At 42.7% G+C, this 19,632-nt stretch overlaps 1 non-coding gene across 1 annotated transcript; it reads right to left on the reverse strand.

Annotated features, from left to right (window-relative positions):
- Window positions 1-8,214: 8,214 nt before the first annotated feature.
- On the reverse strand, window positions 8,215-8,321 carry LOC115896009. Its single transcript, XR_004056041.1, has one exon. It is a non-coding gene; the product is annotated as a U6 spliceosomal RNA (small nuclear RNA).
- Window positions 8,322-19,632: the final 11,311 nt, after the last annotated feature.

Consider the following 19,632-nt stretch of genomic DNA (forward strand, 5'->3'; position numbering starts at 1 on the left):
AGAAACTTTCCCATGTAAGCGGACTGATGCTATAACAGTAGCTAAAAGATTATTAGGAAATGTGTCTCTCATGGACATTCCTGGAGAAATCTCCAGTGATAGAGGTACTTGTTTCACTGGACAAGTTGTAAAACAGTTAAATAAGGTATTATAGAAACAATAATATCTGGAAAAGCTAACAAATCAACTGTATTGCCTTGGTCAAAGGCATTAGCAATTGATAACAATCAGATCCACTTTCAGTGGAAAACATGAGTTGACCCCATATGAAATAGTCACTAAAAGGTCTATGTTCCTAATAATAGAATCTCGTATATCTTTCACTCCTAATCTCTGGTATGACTAAATGCTATGAGGCTTTCTTTCGTTCTTTTTCTATTTATTTTATTTTATTTTTTTTTGAGACATGTTCTGGCTTTGTTGCCTACACTGGAGTGAAGTGGCACCATCGTGGCTTACCGCAATCTCCACCTCCCGGGCTCAAGTCATCCTTGCACCTTAGTCTCCCGAGTACAGTAGCTTGGACCATGAGCGTACACTACCACGCCCGGCTAATTTTTGTATTTTTGGTAGAGACTCGGTTGCACCATGTTGCCCAGGCTGGTCTCCAACTTCTGAGCTCAAGCAGTCCTCCTGCCTCAGCCTCCCAAAGTGCTGGGACTCCAGATGTGAGCCACTGCACCCAGCCTTTCAAGGCTTTAATACATTCTGCCAAAGTATATTTCACCAGGTAAAAGAAACTTTTCATGATCTACTGACTAAGGACAGTTGAAGACTTCACTATCTACAACTCATAGAGACTGGGACTTTCGGAAATACCATCAGAGAAAAATTGCCCTTGCCACCCACACTGCAGCAAAACTTTGTGACTTTGAGCTTTGGGTTTGTGATCTTGCAACTCAGAAGAGCCCCTCCAGAACTGTATGCCTGTTGGAAAACATAAGATAAAGCTAACCACGGAAGCAGGTGACATCCTAGATGTGGACAGCTTTCCCAAAATCAGGGATCAACACTCCTCTGCCATCATGAGATTCTTCTCCTAATTTTTCCTTACTTAGGCCTCTGTGAACAACAGAACTGGAAAAGAGGTCTTATGTGCACCCGTGGGGTATACTTTTATTTATGGAGGATTTTGCAGCCAACCTTATACATGGACAATCTTATGCCTTAATAGATGGAAGATAAAGGGCCAGTGTCGGTGAGAAATTTTAGTGGTACATTTGTTGCATCATAATCAGTCAGAAACAGAACACTGGTCCACTCTTAACCTACATCATAGGTTAAAGAAAAACACTGCGGCAGGTACAAGAGGCAATCAGCTTGACCCTTCGCTGAGCTGTTAACACTTAGCTGTCCACAGACTGTAAGCTGAGTGAAATGAGCCACTCCAGGTCCTGCCCACAAGGGGGTCAAGGTCAAGGGAACAAGTACCATCTCAAGGCAACCATCAGGTAATGGTCAGGCAGTTGTTAACCTGTCTCTCTAAAATAATAATTGGTCACATCTGGCATCAAGGAAAAAATCAATAGAAAACACCTGAAGCTGGTGATCTGCAGCTTCCCAATAAGATCTCAGGATTTGGGTGAGTGGGTCCAAGCATGTGCACTAAGAGGCAAAATGGCGGAGTTAAACTGGTACATGACCTTTCTCTAGGAACACTCGACTGGTAAGGGGAAAATGCCTCAAGTGAGCATGCACACTACTTCAGTAATTAGTGTGCACGCACCCCTCCCAAGTGTTGACAGGCTACTGCACATGCGGACAGCCTGCCCCAAGGAAAAATTCAAGGGAGGAGAGATGCAAAACTCCAGAAGCATGCCAATGTATAAAATCCCAAGTCTAACGTCAAACAGGGCACTTGGATTGCCCAGTTGCCTGCTTCGCCCTGTTCCAAGTGTACTTTTCTTCCTTTCATTTCTGCTCTAAAACTTTTTGATAAACTTTCACTGCTTCTCTAAAAAAAAAAAAAAGAAAAAGAAAATATCACCAGGGGGGCTTTCACTCTTTTAGATGGGTATCATTTGTTAGATCTCTATTTCCATGGTTTGGAGTAAATGAGGCAATAATTAGAAATTTATCCCTTACAATAGTCGCTATAACAGATTCTACTACAAAGGTTTTCGTCAGGCAACAGACTTTAAATTCTCTTGCTAAGTTGTACTAGGCTGGGCTCATGCCTGTAATCTCAGCACTTTGTGAGGCAGAGACCAGACGATTGCTTGTGAGTTGTGACTAGGAGTTTGTGACTAGCCTGGGCAACATAGCAAGATCCCATCTCTACAAAAAATAAACACAAAAATTAGCCAAATATGGTGTCATGTGCCTGTAGTCCCAGCAACTTGAGAGGCTGAGGCAGGAGGATCACTTGAGCCCGGGAGATCGAGGCTGCAGTGAGTTATGATCTTCAGCCTGAGTGACAGAGTGAGATCCTGTTTCAAAAAAAATTGAATAAATAAGGTTGTGCTAGATAATAGAATGGTTTTAGATTACTTAATGACTGAATAGGTAAATATCTGTGCAGTTGCTGACACTTCTTGTACATAGAAGAATACATTGGGTATTACAGAGGTTCAGTTACAGAAAATTAACAAATCCCCTATAGCTCATTTTGTGCTTGGTTGAAACGAATTGACTATCTAGTTGATTCTTTGATCTATTTGATTTTTGTTGGTTGGGTTCATGGGGACCCTGTCTAAGGCACATAATCCAAACTCTTGATATTATCTTCCTGATAGTCATATTAATGATAGTCTCCCTGGTACACTGTATTCTCTCAAACATTTTAAATGTTTGCATGCAGCCATCATATAATGTCAAATGGTCTCTCTTCAACTGGGACAACAACATTTTAAAAAACATAACCTTGAGGACACTGTAACCTATAAGTTTTGTGTTGAAACTAGAAACCCAGATGATGGTAACTGAGATGGCTGCTAAAGCCCTGGGTTCTGGTCACATTCCTACCTAAGTGAGAACTTAACCAAAAGGGAAGGGTTTTTAAACAAAATTATGGCAAGTCATAATTTTGGAGTGAGCTCACGTACTAGACCCCAACAGACCAGAACGGATTAAATCAAAGTGGAGTAATTCATGCTAAATGCGAAATAATCAAACTAAAACTTTAAAGAAGCAGATAGATCCTAAAACAGATCAAGAGATTGTAGAATAGAAAATAGAAGATTCTAGCATAAGGAGGTCCCCTCTACTCTAATCCTTACAAAAAAGGAATCTAAAGCCCTCACAAAACCCACTCTTCTACTGTTTCCAAGTGGGATTTGAGCCCAAATAAGTACATTTACAATGACGACAGAATGATATCAATGCCTAAAGTTTTGAGAGGTTGACAAAAAGCGGAGAATTGTTAAATTAAGTGTAGGCTAAATCTGCCTCCTTATGTTCAGCCTAAAGATTTCTCTGTACATAGTGAAGTATAGTCTAGCTGACTGTGTAAACAGACTGTAACCTACTCTCATACCAATCACTGAGTTTTGGTCAATCAAAGGTGGCCAACTGTTCAAACTTTATTCAAATAAGGCAAATGCCAAGCTGTAACCCATCCAGCTGTTTCTGTATTTCATTTCTATTTTTTTGTATGTCACTTTCCTATTTCTGTCCACAGGTCTTCTCTGACCATGCAGTCACCTTGGAGTTTTTCTGAACCTATTCTGGTTTAGGAGGCTGTCCAAATGACCAATTGTGCTTTGCTCAATTAAACTCTTACATTTAATTTGTCTAAAGTTTTTATTTTAAAACAACTAAGCAGGCTGGGTGTGGTGGCTCATACCTGTAATCCCAGCACTTTGGGAAGCCAAGATGAGTAGATCAGTTGAGCCCAGGAGTTTGAGACCATCCTGGGCAACATGACAAAACCCTGTCTCTACAAAAAATATGGAAGATAATTAGCTGGGCATACTGGTGCGCACCTGAGGATTGCTTGAGCCCAGGAGGCTGAGGTTGCTGTGAGCCAAGATTGCATGGTTGAACTCCAGTATGGACAGCAGAGTGAGAACTTGTCTGAAAAAAAAAAAGCTAAGCAGACTGGGTATGAAGAAGCAAGATCTGACTCAAGCATCAGATGGGGATAGAACAAGATGATGATGGAGGTTTATTCTAGCCTGGAGAATCTCAGGAGCTATTACTGATAACCTTGTCCTGATTTGGTGTGTGGCATGCGGTCACAAACTCTCATCATACTCATCTTTGTGTTTTTAAAAAATGTTTTACTCTCTACTTCAATAGATGTAAAGATCTTGGCATTTCTCATAGCAAGGGGCAAGCATCTAGCACAAAAGAGGCTCTCAAAAGAAAAGTTCATTTCTTCTCCTCTTTGAACTTTAAAGCGACTTTCATCTAACTTTTGACTTGAACTTCCACTTTGCTCAGAAAAGACTGTAATGAAATGGATAAAATACTGTAATGAAATGGATAAAAGAATATACCTTTGATAAGAAAAAAATGGATTTCTAACCCTTCTCTCCTTTGGATCTCTTGTTTGCACATGGAATAATAGTAACTATGAAGATGCAGTCAGCTGGTCAGTTGGTTAATTACAGCCAGTCCTCAGATAACATCATTACATTCAACATCCTTTTCTAACATTGTTGAGAAAACAAATCGATTCACAGCCAGGGTCACTGTCTGTGTGGAGTTTGCATGGTCTCCCCATGCCTGCGTGGGTTTTCTCCAGGTACCCTGTTTTCCTCCCACATCCCATGGATGTGCACTTTAGGTAAACTGGCATGTCTAAATGGTTCCTATCGGAGTGTGTGTGTGTGCGCGCGCGCTCTGTGATGGGACAGCATGCTGTCTGGGGGGACGCCCACCTGGCGTCCTGAGCTGCTAGGACAGGCTGCCACCTGAGACCCTGAATTGGAATGAGCAGCTTGGAAACTGAATGAAGGAAAATGAGTGAATACAAATTATTGTAAAATAAAAAATCCATACAGTATATGATAATCATACAAATGCAGGACAATAAATGATGTGATCCAAAAGCACTCAGTGAGTCTGCCAGATTGGTTCTTGTTTGTTTTTGAACTGTATAGTGGGAGGACATGCTCCTGAAAATTTTCGCTTTACAAACACTTATTCCTTGATTTAACCCATCACCACCACGACCGCCCTCACTCACTGATTAACCAAAACTTGGGTCAATTATTCTCTTGTTTCTATAAATCTTTGTAAAAGGTATGTGTAGCTCACATTTATTTCGATGTTTGGTATTAGAAGTGTTTTGATCTTGTTTAGAAGTTTGGTGATATTTTTGTAAGCAGGAATACGCCAAATATGCCGTAGGAACTTAATTCTTGTTTCTATCAATTAGAATATGGAGCTGCAGACACTTTTTTTTTTTTTAAGAAACAAGATCTTATTCTGTCACCCACGCTGGCATCCTCAGTGGTGCCATCACAGCACACTGCAGCCTCAAACTTCTGGGTTCAAGCAATTTTCCCACCTCAGTCTGCTAAGTAGCTAGGACTACAAGTGCATGCTGCAGTGCCTACTGATTTCATTATTATTAATTTTTAAGCTAACTATGTGTGACTTTTGTTATGCTGCTGGTATGTGCAAAAACAGGGAAGAGCTAAAGGGCATTTCTTTTTTTTTTTTGAGATAGGGTCTCACTCTCTTGCCCAGGCTGGAATCCAGTGGCCCGATCTCAGCTCACTGCAGCCTCCACCTCCCGGGTTCAAGCCATCCTCCCAGCTCAGTCTCCTGGGTAGCTGGGATCACAGGCTTGTGCCACCATGCCTAGTTTTTGTATTTTTAGTAGAGAGTAGAGACTTGTGGGATGTATGCAATGTGGTTTCAACTGAGGCCCAAGAAAATGGTGCAGACTGCTTGTGGCCCTGAAAATTGCAGTTGCCCTGAAAACTGCAGTTGCCCTGAAAATTGGAGTGTGGTTCAACTTGATGATACAGTTCTAATGTAGCGTTCTAATATTTATTAATCTAAAGTGGTTAATGAAATAAATTGGACATAGGAGTTGATATCCGGTATCCTCAGGTTACTGATTTTATTTTTATTATTTTTATTTTATTTTTTTGAGACAGAGTCTCAGTCTGTCTCCCAGGCTGGAGTGGAGTTGTGTGATCTTGGCTTACTACCGCCTCCACTTCCCAGGATCAAGTGATTTTTGTGCCTCAGCCTCCCGAGTACCTGGGATTACAGATGTGCGCCACCAGGCCCGGCTAATTTTTGTATTTTTAGTTGAGATGGGGTTTCGTCATGTTGGCCAGGCTTGTCTCGAACTCCTGACTTCAGATGATCTGCCAGCTTTGGCCTCCCAAAGTGCTGGGATTACAGATGTGAGCTACTGCACCCAACCCTGATTTTTAAAACGTTGTATACTGTGAAGCACCACATTAAAGTACTCTAATCTTACAAATTTTTAGTGTTTTTGAATTCTCAGCCAGGTGCAGTGGCTCATGCCTATAACCCCAGCACTTTGGGAGGCTGAGGCAGGCGAATTGCTTGAGCTTAGAAGCTCGAGACCAGCCTGGGCAACGTGGCAAAACCCCATAGCTATATTTAAAAAAGAAAAAAATGAATTCTCCAGTTCCCCAGGCTCATACTCAAAGAGATTTAAAAAACTGACAAAAGACTCTCTCCTTGTCCAAACTTGGCCTCTACTCCCTCCTGTCCTTGGCCTGCCTGGCCCAGTTTTAATAAGAATCCTGCTAAGTTATCCCCCATCCTTGATATCTGATCAAGTTTCTGATCCTTCACCTCTGATATATAAGTCCTTGGTCTGCCTCTAGCAAGAATCCTGCTAGTTCAGTTTAGCTAGAATCCCCCTACCCATGATGTCTGCTCTTAGTAATTTTTCAGCTATGACCCCCTCACTCTTCTTGTTGCCTATAAATCCCCACTTCTTGCCCTTGCTGTTTGGTTGAGGCAGACCTCTCTCCCCTCTTCCAATAGCGCTGGATAAAATCCTCTTAACTGTTTTAAAAAGTGTCAGAATATATATATATATATATAAAACCTAGAGCCAGGAAATGTAAATGAAGAGTTCTTTCCTTCCTTTCTCTCTACTTCCTTTCTTCTTCAGTCTTTTTGTTTGTTTGTTTGTTTAAGAGACGAGGTCTCACTATATTGCCCAGGCTGATCTTGAACTCGAGTTCAAGCAATCCTCCTGCCTCTGCCCCCTAAAGTGCTGGGATTATAGGCATGAGTTACACACCTGGCCTCATTCCTTTCTTTCTTTTGCCCTCTTTCCCTCTATCTCCTTCCTTCCCTTATGTTAAATACAATTTTTAGGAGTTCATTATTTGGAATGGGCTCTGGCATTAGACCCAATGGACCAAACTAAAATGGAGTACAAATGCTGAAGTTCCACCCACCAAGCCAAAACCAAGATTTTTTTTTTTTTTTGGGATGGAGTTTTGCTCTTGTCACTCGGGCTGGAGTGCAATGGCATGATCTCGGCTCACTTCATTCAACCTCTACCTCCCAGGTTCAAGCAATTCTCCTGCCTCAGCCTTCTGAGTAGCTGGGGATTATAGGCGCCCACCACCATGCCCAGCCAATTTTTGTATTTTTAGTAGAGACAGGGTCTTACCATGTTGGCCAGGCTGGTCTCAAACTCCCAACCTCAGGTGATTCGCCTGCCTTGGCCTCCCAAAGTGCTACGATTTACAGGTGTGAGCCACCACACCTGGCCTGAAACCAAGATTGTTATCAAACTTTCCAAGAAATCAGGAGAGAGTGAAATAATAACCAAACCTCCAAACAGGCCAGTTTTAGACCTACATGATTACAGGTGCATACCACCACACCTGCCTAATTTTTTTGTAGAGACAGGGTCTCACTATGTTGTCCTGGCTGCTCTCGAACTCCTAGGCTCAAGTGATCCTCTTGCCTTAGCCTCCCAAAGTGTGTGATTACAGGTGTGAGCCACCACACCTAGTCCAGCCATTCTATGTTGTTCTGTGCTCTCTTAATGTTTAACCATGCCTTTTATTTAAATAATTCCAGGAACTGGTCTTAGGAGGTCCAGAATATCAAACCAAGGTTGAGAGTGTCCCATCTCAGGAAAGAACGCTGAAGAATTGATTTACAGCCTTGTTGCCTCCAGCTAGACCACCAGGTGGCCCATTACTCAACATAACCATTGCAACTAGATAATGCTGACCTGCACACCCTACCCCTCAGAGCTTTGCCCCGCCCTGCCTGCATATCTACCCGATATTTAATTTTATAGTTTTTAATTAAAATATGGATGGCTTCATGAATTTGCATGCCATCCTTGCACAGGGGTCATGCTAACCTTCTCTGTGGCATTCCAATTTTAGTATATATGCTGCCGAATCAAGCACTAAGTGTGATGTTTTATAGTCCCCCGAAACAGGAAATATTTACTTACTGCTTAACTTACTTGCTATTATCTGTAGGGTCACGACAGGAAACAGAAGGCACACTCCCACTTGAGTAATTTGAAGGTAATCTAATAAATCATTAACTTATTTATAATGGCGTGGGCAGGGTGTAGGAAAATTACAACAGTTAGCATAAGACGGTGGGGCTATGACAAAGGGAGGCAGTGGTTACCAGGACTCGGAACAAGAGGGCTGTGTACACCAGACACTACGGCCTTCGGTTGAAGGCCACCGCCAGCCTTAGTTAAGTCTGCAGGGGTGGGGGTGGGGTGTTGTGGGAATAAAGACTCCAACTTCCATCTTCTCCCGCTTTCCACATCCCACTGCTGCTTCCTAATGGCTGATCCCAGTCAGAAACCAGAGGGCAGGGAAGTGTGTGGATGAAGTCACGAGGCTAGTTTCCTGAGGCTCAGACAGGCGAATAGGGAATTGGGAAGGAAAAATGGAAGATATCTCTCATATTCATTTAGGCAAAATGAAACAACTGAACTTCAGAATGCTGCCTTGTGTGTGACTTTGGGCATGTGTGTTTACCTGGCCTGTTTCATCATCTGTAAAATGCTGGATAACAGTTTCTCTACCACGTATAGTTATTGTAGAGACATATGTGGTGTTGCTTAGCACCCCGTATCAGTTAGCTATCATTGTCGCTAACCCCCAAAACTGAGTAGCACACAACACTAAGTTTTTACTTTTCACATTTCTGCAGGTTGGCTGATCTGGGCTGGGTTCTGCTTCGAGCTGGTGGCCAAGGCTAACAGGCAGCTCTGGCCAGCTTGTCTCTTGTCCTCTTGGACCAGTGGGCTGGCTGAGGTGTCATTATTCTCATGGAGACAGCTGGGATGCAGGAGAGCAAGCCCAGTTGTGCAACTGTGTCTTAAGGCTTTAGCTGTGTTGTATTAATTTTTCTGGAGCTTCGGTAACAAAATACCACAAACTTGATAGCCTAAAATATTTTCAAAGTAATGGCAAAAACTGCAATTACATTTGCACCAACCTAATACAAATTTATAGTCTTATGGTTCTGGAGATCAAAAGTCAGAAATTGGGTTTCATTGGGCCAATTAAGGGAGGGAGCCGGGGGCCCAGTCAGGGAGTCGGCAGGGCTGCGCTCCCTTAGGAAGAATCCGTTTCCTTGTTCCATGGCTCCCTCCATCTTCAGAGCTGACAGTAGAGCATCTCCAATCTACTGTTGCTTCCATTTTTACACCAACTTTTTCTGATTTTTGACTCTCCAGCCTCCCTATTTATAAGGACCTTTGTGATTACACTGGCCTAGCCAGATAATCGCATCTCCAGAACATTATTTAATTACATCTGCAAAGTGTCTTTTACAATGTTGTTACATAGTCACAGGTTCTGGAGAGCGAGAGTCCCCCTTCTGGGGGGCGGGGGAGGGCATCATTCAGCCTACCAAAGAGATCACGCCTGCTAAATTCCATTGGCCAACATCAAGAGAGGGAAGTACTCATAAATGCAGAATGGGGAGACAGTAAATATTTCTGACAGTAATGTAATCTACCACACATCTGGTACGATTTTTTTTTTTTTTTTTTTTGGAGACAGAGTCTTGCTCTGTCGCCCAGGCTTGAGTGCAGTGGTATGATCTCGGCTCACTGCAACCTCCGCCTCCTGGGCTCAAGTGATCCTCCTGCCTCAGCCTCTGGAGTAGCTGGGATTACAGGAGCCTGCCACCGTGCCCAGCTAATTTTTGTATTTTTAGTAGAGATGAGGTTTTGCCATATTGGCCAGGCCGGTCTTGAACTCCTGACCTCAAGTGATCTGCCCGCCTCGGCCTCCCAAAGTGCAGGGATTACAGGTGTGAGGCACCGCGCCCAGCCAAGTTTTTAATAAACGCTTACTGAATGTAAGTTGGACTATGACGACTCATGGTGCTATACTTTTTGAGGGCTTCCTGAAAAACTTCCTGAAAACACCAGTGAGCACTGATCATCTTATGATCACAGCCACACTGTTGTCTGGGCTTGAGTTACTGCTGTGTCTGCAGGCAATGGTCAAGGTGGATGAAAACTATAATTTAAGGTCTTTATTTACTCATTCCATTTATAGTGCTGTTGTATACTCCAGAATCACAATTAAAGTTAGGCTCTGAATTTTCCTTCTTCTACTCATTACTCCAAGCAAGATGACACATTATCTGCTTTAAACCTTCTGAAGGTGTGGAAAAGAGGCTGCAGGATTTTAGAGAAACAGTTTCCTTTTAATCCTCTTATCCCTTTGCCAGAAACGGCCCAGAAGTCAGCTGAGGAAGCACGTATCAAGGCAGGGAAGTCATGTACTGCTCTGCTTTGAGCAGGTTAGAGCAAACCTGGAGTGCTTTGTCTACCAGTGGACACCACTCTGTAAGAATGGCACTCACAAAGAGTGCAGGTAGACAACATATGGTTAGGAGATTCAAAACTGTGGCACTGACTGAGGCAAAGTTGGAAGGGTTTCGGCTTGGAGAAGAGAGGACCTTCAGATGACCAGAAGGTAAAATGATTTGTGTGGCTAGAGGGAGAATCAGGCAATATTTTCCTAGCTCTGTCCACTGAAAAGGCCTAATGACCAAACAAGTGGCAATGAACTTGCTTATTGCCTGGACTGGTTGCTAAATACCATTTCCAGCAAAACCAGGGCTCCTTGGAGAAATGGCTGATTTCAGATCTGGACTGAAAATGTACAACATGAGCCTGGAAATCTTACTATACCAGAAAGCGAGGAAACTGACAAGGTTAGAATTGTTTCAAAAGGACTCAGGAGGCAAATTGAGTTAAGTCCCACTGACTGAAGACAGAATTAGGTAACATTGATTAGAAGGCCAGGCGCAGTGGCCCACATGTGTGATCCCAACATTTTGGGAGGCAGAGGCAGGTAGACTGCTTGAGCTCAGGAGTTCAAAAACAGCCTGGGAACATGGCAAAACTCCGACCCTACAAAAAATACAAAAATTAGCCAGGCGTGGTGGCGTGTGCCTACAGTCCCAGCTACTTGGGAGGCTGAGGTGGGAGGATGGCTTGACCCCAGGAGGTTGAGGCTGCAGTAAGCCATGATCACACCAGTGTATTCCAGGCTAAGTGACAGAGTAAGACCCTAACTCAAAAAAGAAAAAATGAAAAGGTAGCATTGATAAGGCGAGCTGCAATGGATTGAAATAAATGTTTAAAGCCACAGTCCATGGTTTAATGTATCTAGGCAAAAATAATCAATGGTTGCCATTATGACAAAAAAAACATCCACATGGGGTCTTGCTAAGTTACCCAGGCCTTCAACTCCTTGAATTCCTCCCACCTTGGCTTCCTATAGGTGTGGGACACCGCCCCTGCCCCCATGTCGTTTTCTGTTTTTTTTTTTTTTTTTTTTTTTTTTTGAGACAGAGTCTTGCTCTGTCGCCCAGGTTGGAGTGCTGAGGCGCGATCTCAGCTCACTGCAGCCTCCACCTCCAGGGCCCAGGTGATCCTCCACTTCAGCCTCCCAAGTATCTGGGACTACAGCCACCTGCCACCATGCCTGGCTAATTTTTCTATTTTTTGTAGAAGCAGGGTCTCCCTATGTTGCCCAGGCTGGTCTTGAACTCCTGGGCTCAAGTCATCTGCCTACCTCAGCCTCCCAAAAGTGCTGGGATTACAGTCATGAACCATGGTGTCCAGTCCCCAAGAAGTTTTGAAAAAAAGATAAAGGTGGTGATGGGCACAATGACAGCCCAGACTCACGGGCAGAATATATGCATGTAACAAACCTGCATTTGCACATCCTAAATTTTTTAAAAACTGGAATTTGATAAAACCACTAGAATAGTGGGTCTTCAATTTTAGTATGTGCCAGAACCACCTAAGGGGCTTTTAAAAACACCTATGGCTGTGTTCTACTCAGTTTTATTTTTTAAATATTTATTTATTTGACACAGAGTATCACTCTGTCCCCATACTGGAGCACGATCTTGGCTCACTGCAGCCTCTACCTCCTGGGTTCAAGAGAGTCTCCTGCCTCAGTCTCCCAAGTAGTTGGGATTACAGGCGTGTGCCATCATGCCCGGGTAATTTTTGTATTTTTAGTAGAGATGGGTTTCACCATGTTGGTCAGGCTGGTCTCGAACTCCTGATCTCAGATGATCTGCCCGCTTCAGCCTTTCAAAGTGCTGGGATGTAGGGGTGAGCCACTGTGCCTGGCCCAGAGTTTTATTTATTAAAAAAAAATATTGGCCGGGCGCGGTGGCTCACACCCATGATCCCAGCACTTTGGGAGGCTGAGGCGGGAGGATTACCTGAGGTCTGGCGTTCGAGACCAGCCTGGCCAACATGGTGAAACCCTGTCTCTACTAAAAATACAAAAATTAGCCAGGTGTGGTGGCGCACGCCTGTAATCCCAACTACCTAGGAGGCTGAGGCAGGAGAATTGCTTGAGCCCAGGAAACAAGAGGTTGCAGTGAGCCAAGATGGTGCCACTGCACTCCAGCCTGGCCGACAGTGCAAGACTCTATCTCAAAAAAAAAAAAAAAAAATTGTTGTGGGTACATAGTAGGTGTATATATCATGGAGTAAATGAGATACTTTGATACAGGCATGGAATGCGTAATAATCACAACATGGAAAATGGGGTATTCATCATCTCAAGCATTTTTTGTATGTTATTTTTATTTTTTCTTTTTAATTACCCACACTACACAGATATACCCTCAAGCATTTATCCTTAACGTTACAAACAATCCAGTTATATAGTCTTTAAAATGTACAATTAAATTACAGACTATAGTCACCCTGTGTGCTATCACATACGTTTTATTCTTTTTTGGATCCATTAACCATCCCCACTTACCCCTCACCCCCCTCCTGCCCTCCCAACCTCTCATAACCATCCTTTTACTATTTCCATGAGTTCAACTGTTTTGATTTTTAGCTCCCACAAATAAGTGAGAACATGCAAAGTTTGTCTTTCTGTGCCTGACTCTATAGAGTTTTTGATTCAGAGTCTGGGGTGAAGATTGAAGTTGTATTTCTAACATCTAACATCCGAGATGATTTTGATGCTGCTGGTTGGGAACTGCATTTTTTTTTTTTTTAAAGACAGGGTCTCGCTCTGTCACCCAGGCTACAGTGCAGTGGCATGACTGACTCACTGCAGCCTTAACCTCCTGGGCTCAAGTGACCCTCCCACCTCAGCCTCCTGAGTAGATGGGACCACAGGTGGGCAGCATCATGTCTGGCTAACTTATTATTTTTTTGTAGAGATGGGGTCTCACTATGTTGCCGAGGCTGGTCTCAAACTCCTGGGCTCAACTGATCCTCCCAGAGTGTTAGAATTACAGGTGTGAGCCACTGTGCCTTGGCAAAACTATACTTCTTGCTGGGCGCAGTGGCTCACGCCTGTAATCCCAGCACTTTGGGAGGCCAAGGCAGGAGGATCGCTTGAGGTCAGGAGTTTGAGACCAGCCTGGGCAACATGGTGAAACACCATCTCTACCAAAAATACAAAAAATGAGCTGGGAATTGTGGCAGCTACTCAGGAGGCTGAGGTGGGAGGATCGTTTGAGCCCAGGAGGCCGAGGTTGCAGTGAGCTGCAATTGTACCACTGCAACTCCAACCTGGGTGAGAGTGAGAACCCTTCTCAAAAAAAAAAAAAAAAGAAAACCACTTCTCTAGGTCTATTAATGCAGCATACAGAAGAATACACTTAATGATGCCATGAGATTGCAATCATCAAAATCAAGACTAGGAAACTCTCCAGGACAATGACTTAGCTTCTCCAGTAAATATATTAAAGGGAACAAAAAGAGAGACTCTAGATTTAAAGAGTTTAGATGTCTTTAAAGAGGTATATAGTGAATCTACAGCTAAAACGTCTAGGATTTCCTTCAAAATTATTTGGGAGAGGAAGTAGACAGGTATATACTGTTAAAGCTAGAGGAGCACAAGGGCGGTTCATTCTACTATTCACTGGTGTTTGGAGACAGTCTCGCTCTGTTGCTCAGGCTGGAGTACAGTGGTGTGGTCTTGACTCACTGCAACCTCCCCTCCCAGGTTCAAGCCATCCTTTTGCCTTGGTCTCCAGGCTAGCGGGGATTACAGGCCTGCACCACCACACTTGGCTAATTTTTGTATTATTAGTAGAGATGGGGTTTCACCACATTGGCCAAGCTGGTCTCCAACTCTGGATCTCAAGTGATCTGCCCGCCCTGGTCACCTTTACAGGTATGAACCATCGCTCCTGGAGAGTTTAGTTCTATTTTAGAATGTTTTCCTAAATGCAGTTACTATTTAATGAGTGACTGTGCCAAATGCTTTGATATTACTATTTACTTTTCATAACATTAGCAGGTCTTGTTTCATAGATGAGGGTGCAACTTATTTGCCTCCCAATCCTTTTGGACCTGGGCTAGGGGACTCACTCTCCTGCTTGCAGCAGTAATGGGGGTTCAATCTGATGCCATCAAAGCTTTGCCTTCAGAAGCTCTTAATCTCCAAATTGACTCCCTCCTAAAGACAAAAATAAAAAACTACCTTCTTTAAACCTTACCTTTAAAACATAGTCTACTCTCTTAGCTGGGTGTGGTGGTGCACACTCATCTCAGCAATTTGGGAGACGGAGGTGGGAGCATCGCTTGAGCCCATGATTGCACCACTGCACTCCAGCCTGGGTAACCGAGTGAGACTCTTATCTCTCAAAACACAGAAAACCTAAAGAAAACCCATATAGTGTACACGGCCCCTGCCACCCCTCCAAAGCAATTCCTTTACGGTAGAAGGCCAGGCAAGGTGGCTCACACCTGTAGTCCCAGCACTTTGGGAGGCTAAGGCAGGCGGCTCACCTGAGGTCGGCAGTACGAGAACGAGACCAGCCTGACCAACATGGAGAAACCCTGCCTCTACTAAAAAAATAAAAAATTAGGCCGGGCGCGGTGGCTCAAGCCTGTAATCCCAGCACTTTGGGAGGCCGAGACGGGCGGATCACGAGGTCAGGAGATCGAGACCATCCTGGCTAACATGGTGAAACCCCGTCTCTACTAAAAATACAAAAAATTAGCCGGGCGAGGTGGCGGGCGCCTGTGGTCCCAGCTACTCGGGAGGCTGAGGCAGGAGAATGGCGTAAACCCGGGAGGCGGAGCTTGCAGTGAGCTGAGATCCGGCCACTGCACTCCAGCCTGGGTGACAGAGCAAGACTCCGTCTCAAAAAAAAAAAAACAAAAAAAAAAAATAAAAAAATAAAAAAATAAAAATTAGCCAGGCGTGGTGGCGCAGGCCTGTCATCCCAGCTACTCGGGAGGTTGAGGCAGATGAATAGCTTGAACCCAGGAGGCAGAGGTTGCGGTGAGCTGAGATTGCACCATTGCACTCCAGCCTGGGTAACAAGAGTCAAACTCTGTCTCAAAAAAAAAAAAAAAGTTTATTTTGTAGGTTTTCCCCTCATCTTGGATTTGTCTCATTTCTACATGACAGCAGTTTGGGCAGGAATATCACAAGAATGAGACTCTGTCCTCGATGCATTATATATTTCCAGTGATCCATGTTAATAACTTGGATCACTATAAAGTCATTTTTAAAAATAATTTTGAGAGGGGGCTAACTGGAGCCTATATTAACTACTTCTTAAAAAGATGGGCCGGGCGCGGTGGCTCAAGCCTGTAATCCCAGCACTTTGGGAGGCCGAGACGGGCAGATCACGAGGTCAGAAGATCGAGACCATCCTGGCTAACACGGTGAAACCCCGTCTCTACTAAAAAACAAAAAAAACTAGCTGGGTGAGGTGGCGGGCGCCTGTAGTCCCAGCTACACGGGAGGCTGAGGCAGGAGAATGGTGTAAACCTGGGAGGCGGAGCTTGCAGTGAGCTGAGATCCGGCCACGGCACTCCAGCCCGGGCGACAGAGCAAGACTCGGTCTCAAAAAAATAAAATAAAAGATGAAGAAAAAGCCTGAGGATGCATTAGAAATTAACCGACTCAAGAGCCATGACAAAATGCCACCAATGAATCTTGGACCAAGAGGAAAAACGTTAAGGGACATTGTGGGACAACTGATGAAATTTCAGTATGAACTGTGTATCAGACAACAGTATTTTATCAACATTAATTTCCTGATTTTGATAATTCTGTAGTTACAGAAGATAATGTTCCTGTTCCTAGAAAACACATTTTTAAAATTTTATTTTTTCAGACAGGGTTTCACTCTGTTGCCCAGGCTGGAGTGCCATGGTGTGATCTTGGCTAACTGCAACCTCCTCCGCCTCCTGGGTTCAAGCGATTGTCCTGCCCGTCTCTCAGTCTCCCAGTAGTAGGACTGCAGGCACGCACCACCATGCCTGGCTAATTTTTGTATTTTTGGTGGAGACAGGGTTTCACCATGTTGGCCAGGCTGGTCTTGAACTCCTGAGCTCAGCTGATCCTCCTGTCTTGGCCTCCGAAAGTGCTGGGATTACAGGCATGAACCACCGCACCCACTCTTCCAATTTTTGAACCATGATGCCTTTCTATTCAAAAGCTATAAAAAGTTAACGAGTGTGTTAAGTGCCATACTGGGGGCCATCTGCAAGATTGCTCTAAGATAAACAGGCATATGTAAACAACCTATTTAGGATCTAGGAAGACCAATTGCACAATTGCACTGACTCGTCCTTTCAGTAAATAGATGCATACATGTTCGGGATACTAATATATTCAAAATGTGGTCACTGAGGAAACTTAAAAGATTAGCATATAAATTGATAATTACTACACTAGGTGCTCTATTGCAAGAATTCTGAATGTTGAATCCTGAGAGTAATTTTTAAATTCATGCTGATACACAAGTCAAAGGATTATTCATACTGTTGGTTCTGAAAAAAAATTTATCATACATTCATTCAACAGTAACCAGTCAGCCATTTTAAGCCCATCTCTGTATTAGCATATATTAAAACAAACTGCCGACTCAGGGCATGAACACTGAAAACTTAAAAAGGTCATTTTATATAACCACAGAAATCTCTGAGCAGATACAAGTACTGTTAACAGTAGCTGCAATAATAAGCAGATTCCAAGGTATGGTCCAACCATGTATATTTGTAAATAAAATGGTATTTGTTATGGTACTCTCTTGTACTGTTCACATTCTTGACTTTTAGTCTTCACATCCCATGGCATGTTTTATCCCTATTGTTTCAAGGACGACACTGAAGCACAGTGATTAATGACTTGCCCAAGATAAACCATATACTAAACCCCAAACTCATGTTTCTGGGGAAGTGAAAACAAGATCCTGTTCTCATACTCAAGATAGGAATGGCTTCCCAATGCCAACTCCCATTCAAAAAACCATTTAAGAATCTGGTCCTAAGTGGGCATATGCAATAAACTCAAAACAAGTCTTTCCCTCAGTAAGTATTTTATTGAGATTTAAAGCACAAAATAGGTTAACAAATCGGGAGGAAGGTGGTAACACAGGAATGGGAACGTAAAAGTCAAAGTAGGCAGGACTCAAAACTGGCCATAAAGGCACTATGGCATGTTCATAAACACCATCAAGTGAAAGAAAGGGGAATCAAGATGTTTTCACTTCTCTTCTGCTCCACCTTAATACTCCATCTAGCCACTGGGATGGAGCATGTTGTGGACTCATTCTTCTCACAAGTTAGCAAGGGAACTAAACATTTTATCAGTCAACCCTACGCTCATCAAGTGAGCCAATGTTACACAGTGATTTCATGCATCCAGTGACTTAGAACTACAGGCAAGGATAGGCCCTGACTATTAATAAATTGGTTGTGGCTATTACTAGAAAATTATGGATGCAGGCATTTACCTATACAATGACCTGCTTACTGGGGCAGCTAACAATGCAGTCAAACCAGTCTATTATCATATGATGTCCTATTAACAAGAGAGTCCAGTTGAAGGATTTCATATTTTTAGAAAGCCAAATTTCTTACTATAATATCCTCCCACCCCTCTTTTAAAAAGGCTGTGGTTCAAAAAGCTTTTATGTTTTCCCTGAAAATAAGAGAACTTTGGTCAAAGCCAATTTTTAAGAGTCATCACTTCTGCTGAGTAGGCAAAACAATGAACTATAGTAACACACACCACTTTCTTTCCTTAAATTCTGAGATTTATACTGGAAAAATAAACCCATTTCTTTATAAACATCTAATTAAACTATCAAAGAAAAGATAATGGAAGCATCCGCCTTTTGGGGCACTATATTCCTAAGGTTGGGCTTTAAGATTTTTTAACAGGAAACCCAGGAATTTCTGAAAAACAGGCTTTTTTCACACTACCAAGAACTCACAGCCACTCTGTGAATGCCCTAGATATTTGACTCAAGTTTTTCAACTCTATCTTATTAGGCGTATTTCTGGATTATTTGAACTTAAAAACCAACCCTAGAATATCATGCTTTCCAGGCACACCTGTGGCACAATGAGTGGTGTACGACCACGCCCCATCACAATCCAACCCTTAGTACCCTACATTGTGACAGCTCCTGGAAAGGTATTAAAACTGAGCCAATTAATCTATATTTTGATTTCAGACTAAGATCAATAAATGCTTTTAAATAAAATTACTATATATAATTAAGTATCTGAATAAAGGAATGTAAGGTTAATTCACTTTTCCAACTGCAATTTCAACTCATCAGGCTTATGGATGTATGGACTAATTGCTAACCTAGTAACTCATACAAATTTGCAGTATTCAAATTTGGTTTCCACAGTACTCATTACATCTCACTCGTAATAAAGTACAAAAGTTTGGGCTTACCCATTTCACTTTTTTCATAGCAATTACACAATGCATTAAAATTTACAAGTATGATCTAACCAATTATCACATAATCCCAAACTATGAAGCGGACTATTAGGTGGAACTTAACTGGCGACTGACTTTACTGAGATTAAGTGTCTGTTAAACATAATTATCTTTCAGCAGAAAATGCAGTATGTGCTTTTACACTCTGAATAAACTCAAGTTCAGATCAAAAAGAGGCTACTTCCATTTCCACATGACAAACATTAAAGACAACTGAACCACTCTCTAACACTAATTACACTGACAACTTCCAGAAAGTGGATTATCTAACCAAGACCCCAAGTATTAGGAGTTATTTCTTAGAGTTTAAATTTGCCTTTGAAAAAAGTTCCATTACTTAAAATTATTAATTTAAGCAAAATCATGGAACAGATTGACTAAAAAATACCTTTTATTTTTACTCAACTTGTTAAAGGGGCAGATAAAGACTTTGGCAAATTTGATTAACAGCACAAAATAATGTTATCCAAACTGA

Source organism: Rhinopithecus roxellana, unplaced genomic scaffold (genome assembly GCF_007565055.1).
Source record: "Rhinopithecus roxellana isolate Shanxi Qingling unplaced genomic scaffold, ASM756505v1 contig4330, whole genome shotgun sequence".
Lineage (NCBI taxonomy): Eukaryota > Metazoa > Chordata > Mammalia > Primates > Cercopithecidae > Rhinopithecus > Rhinopithecus roxellana.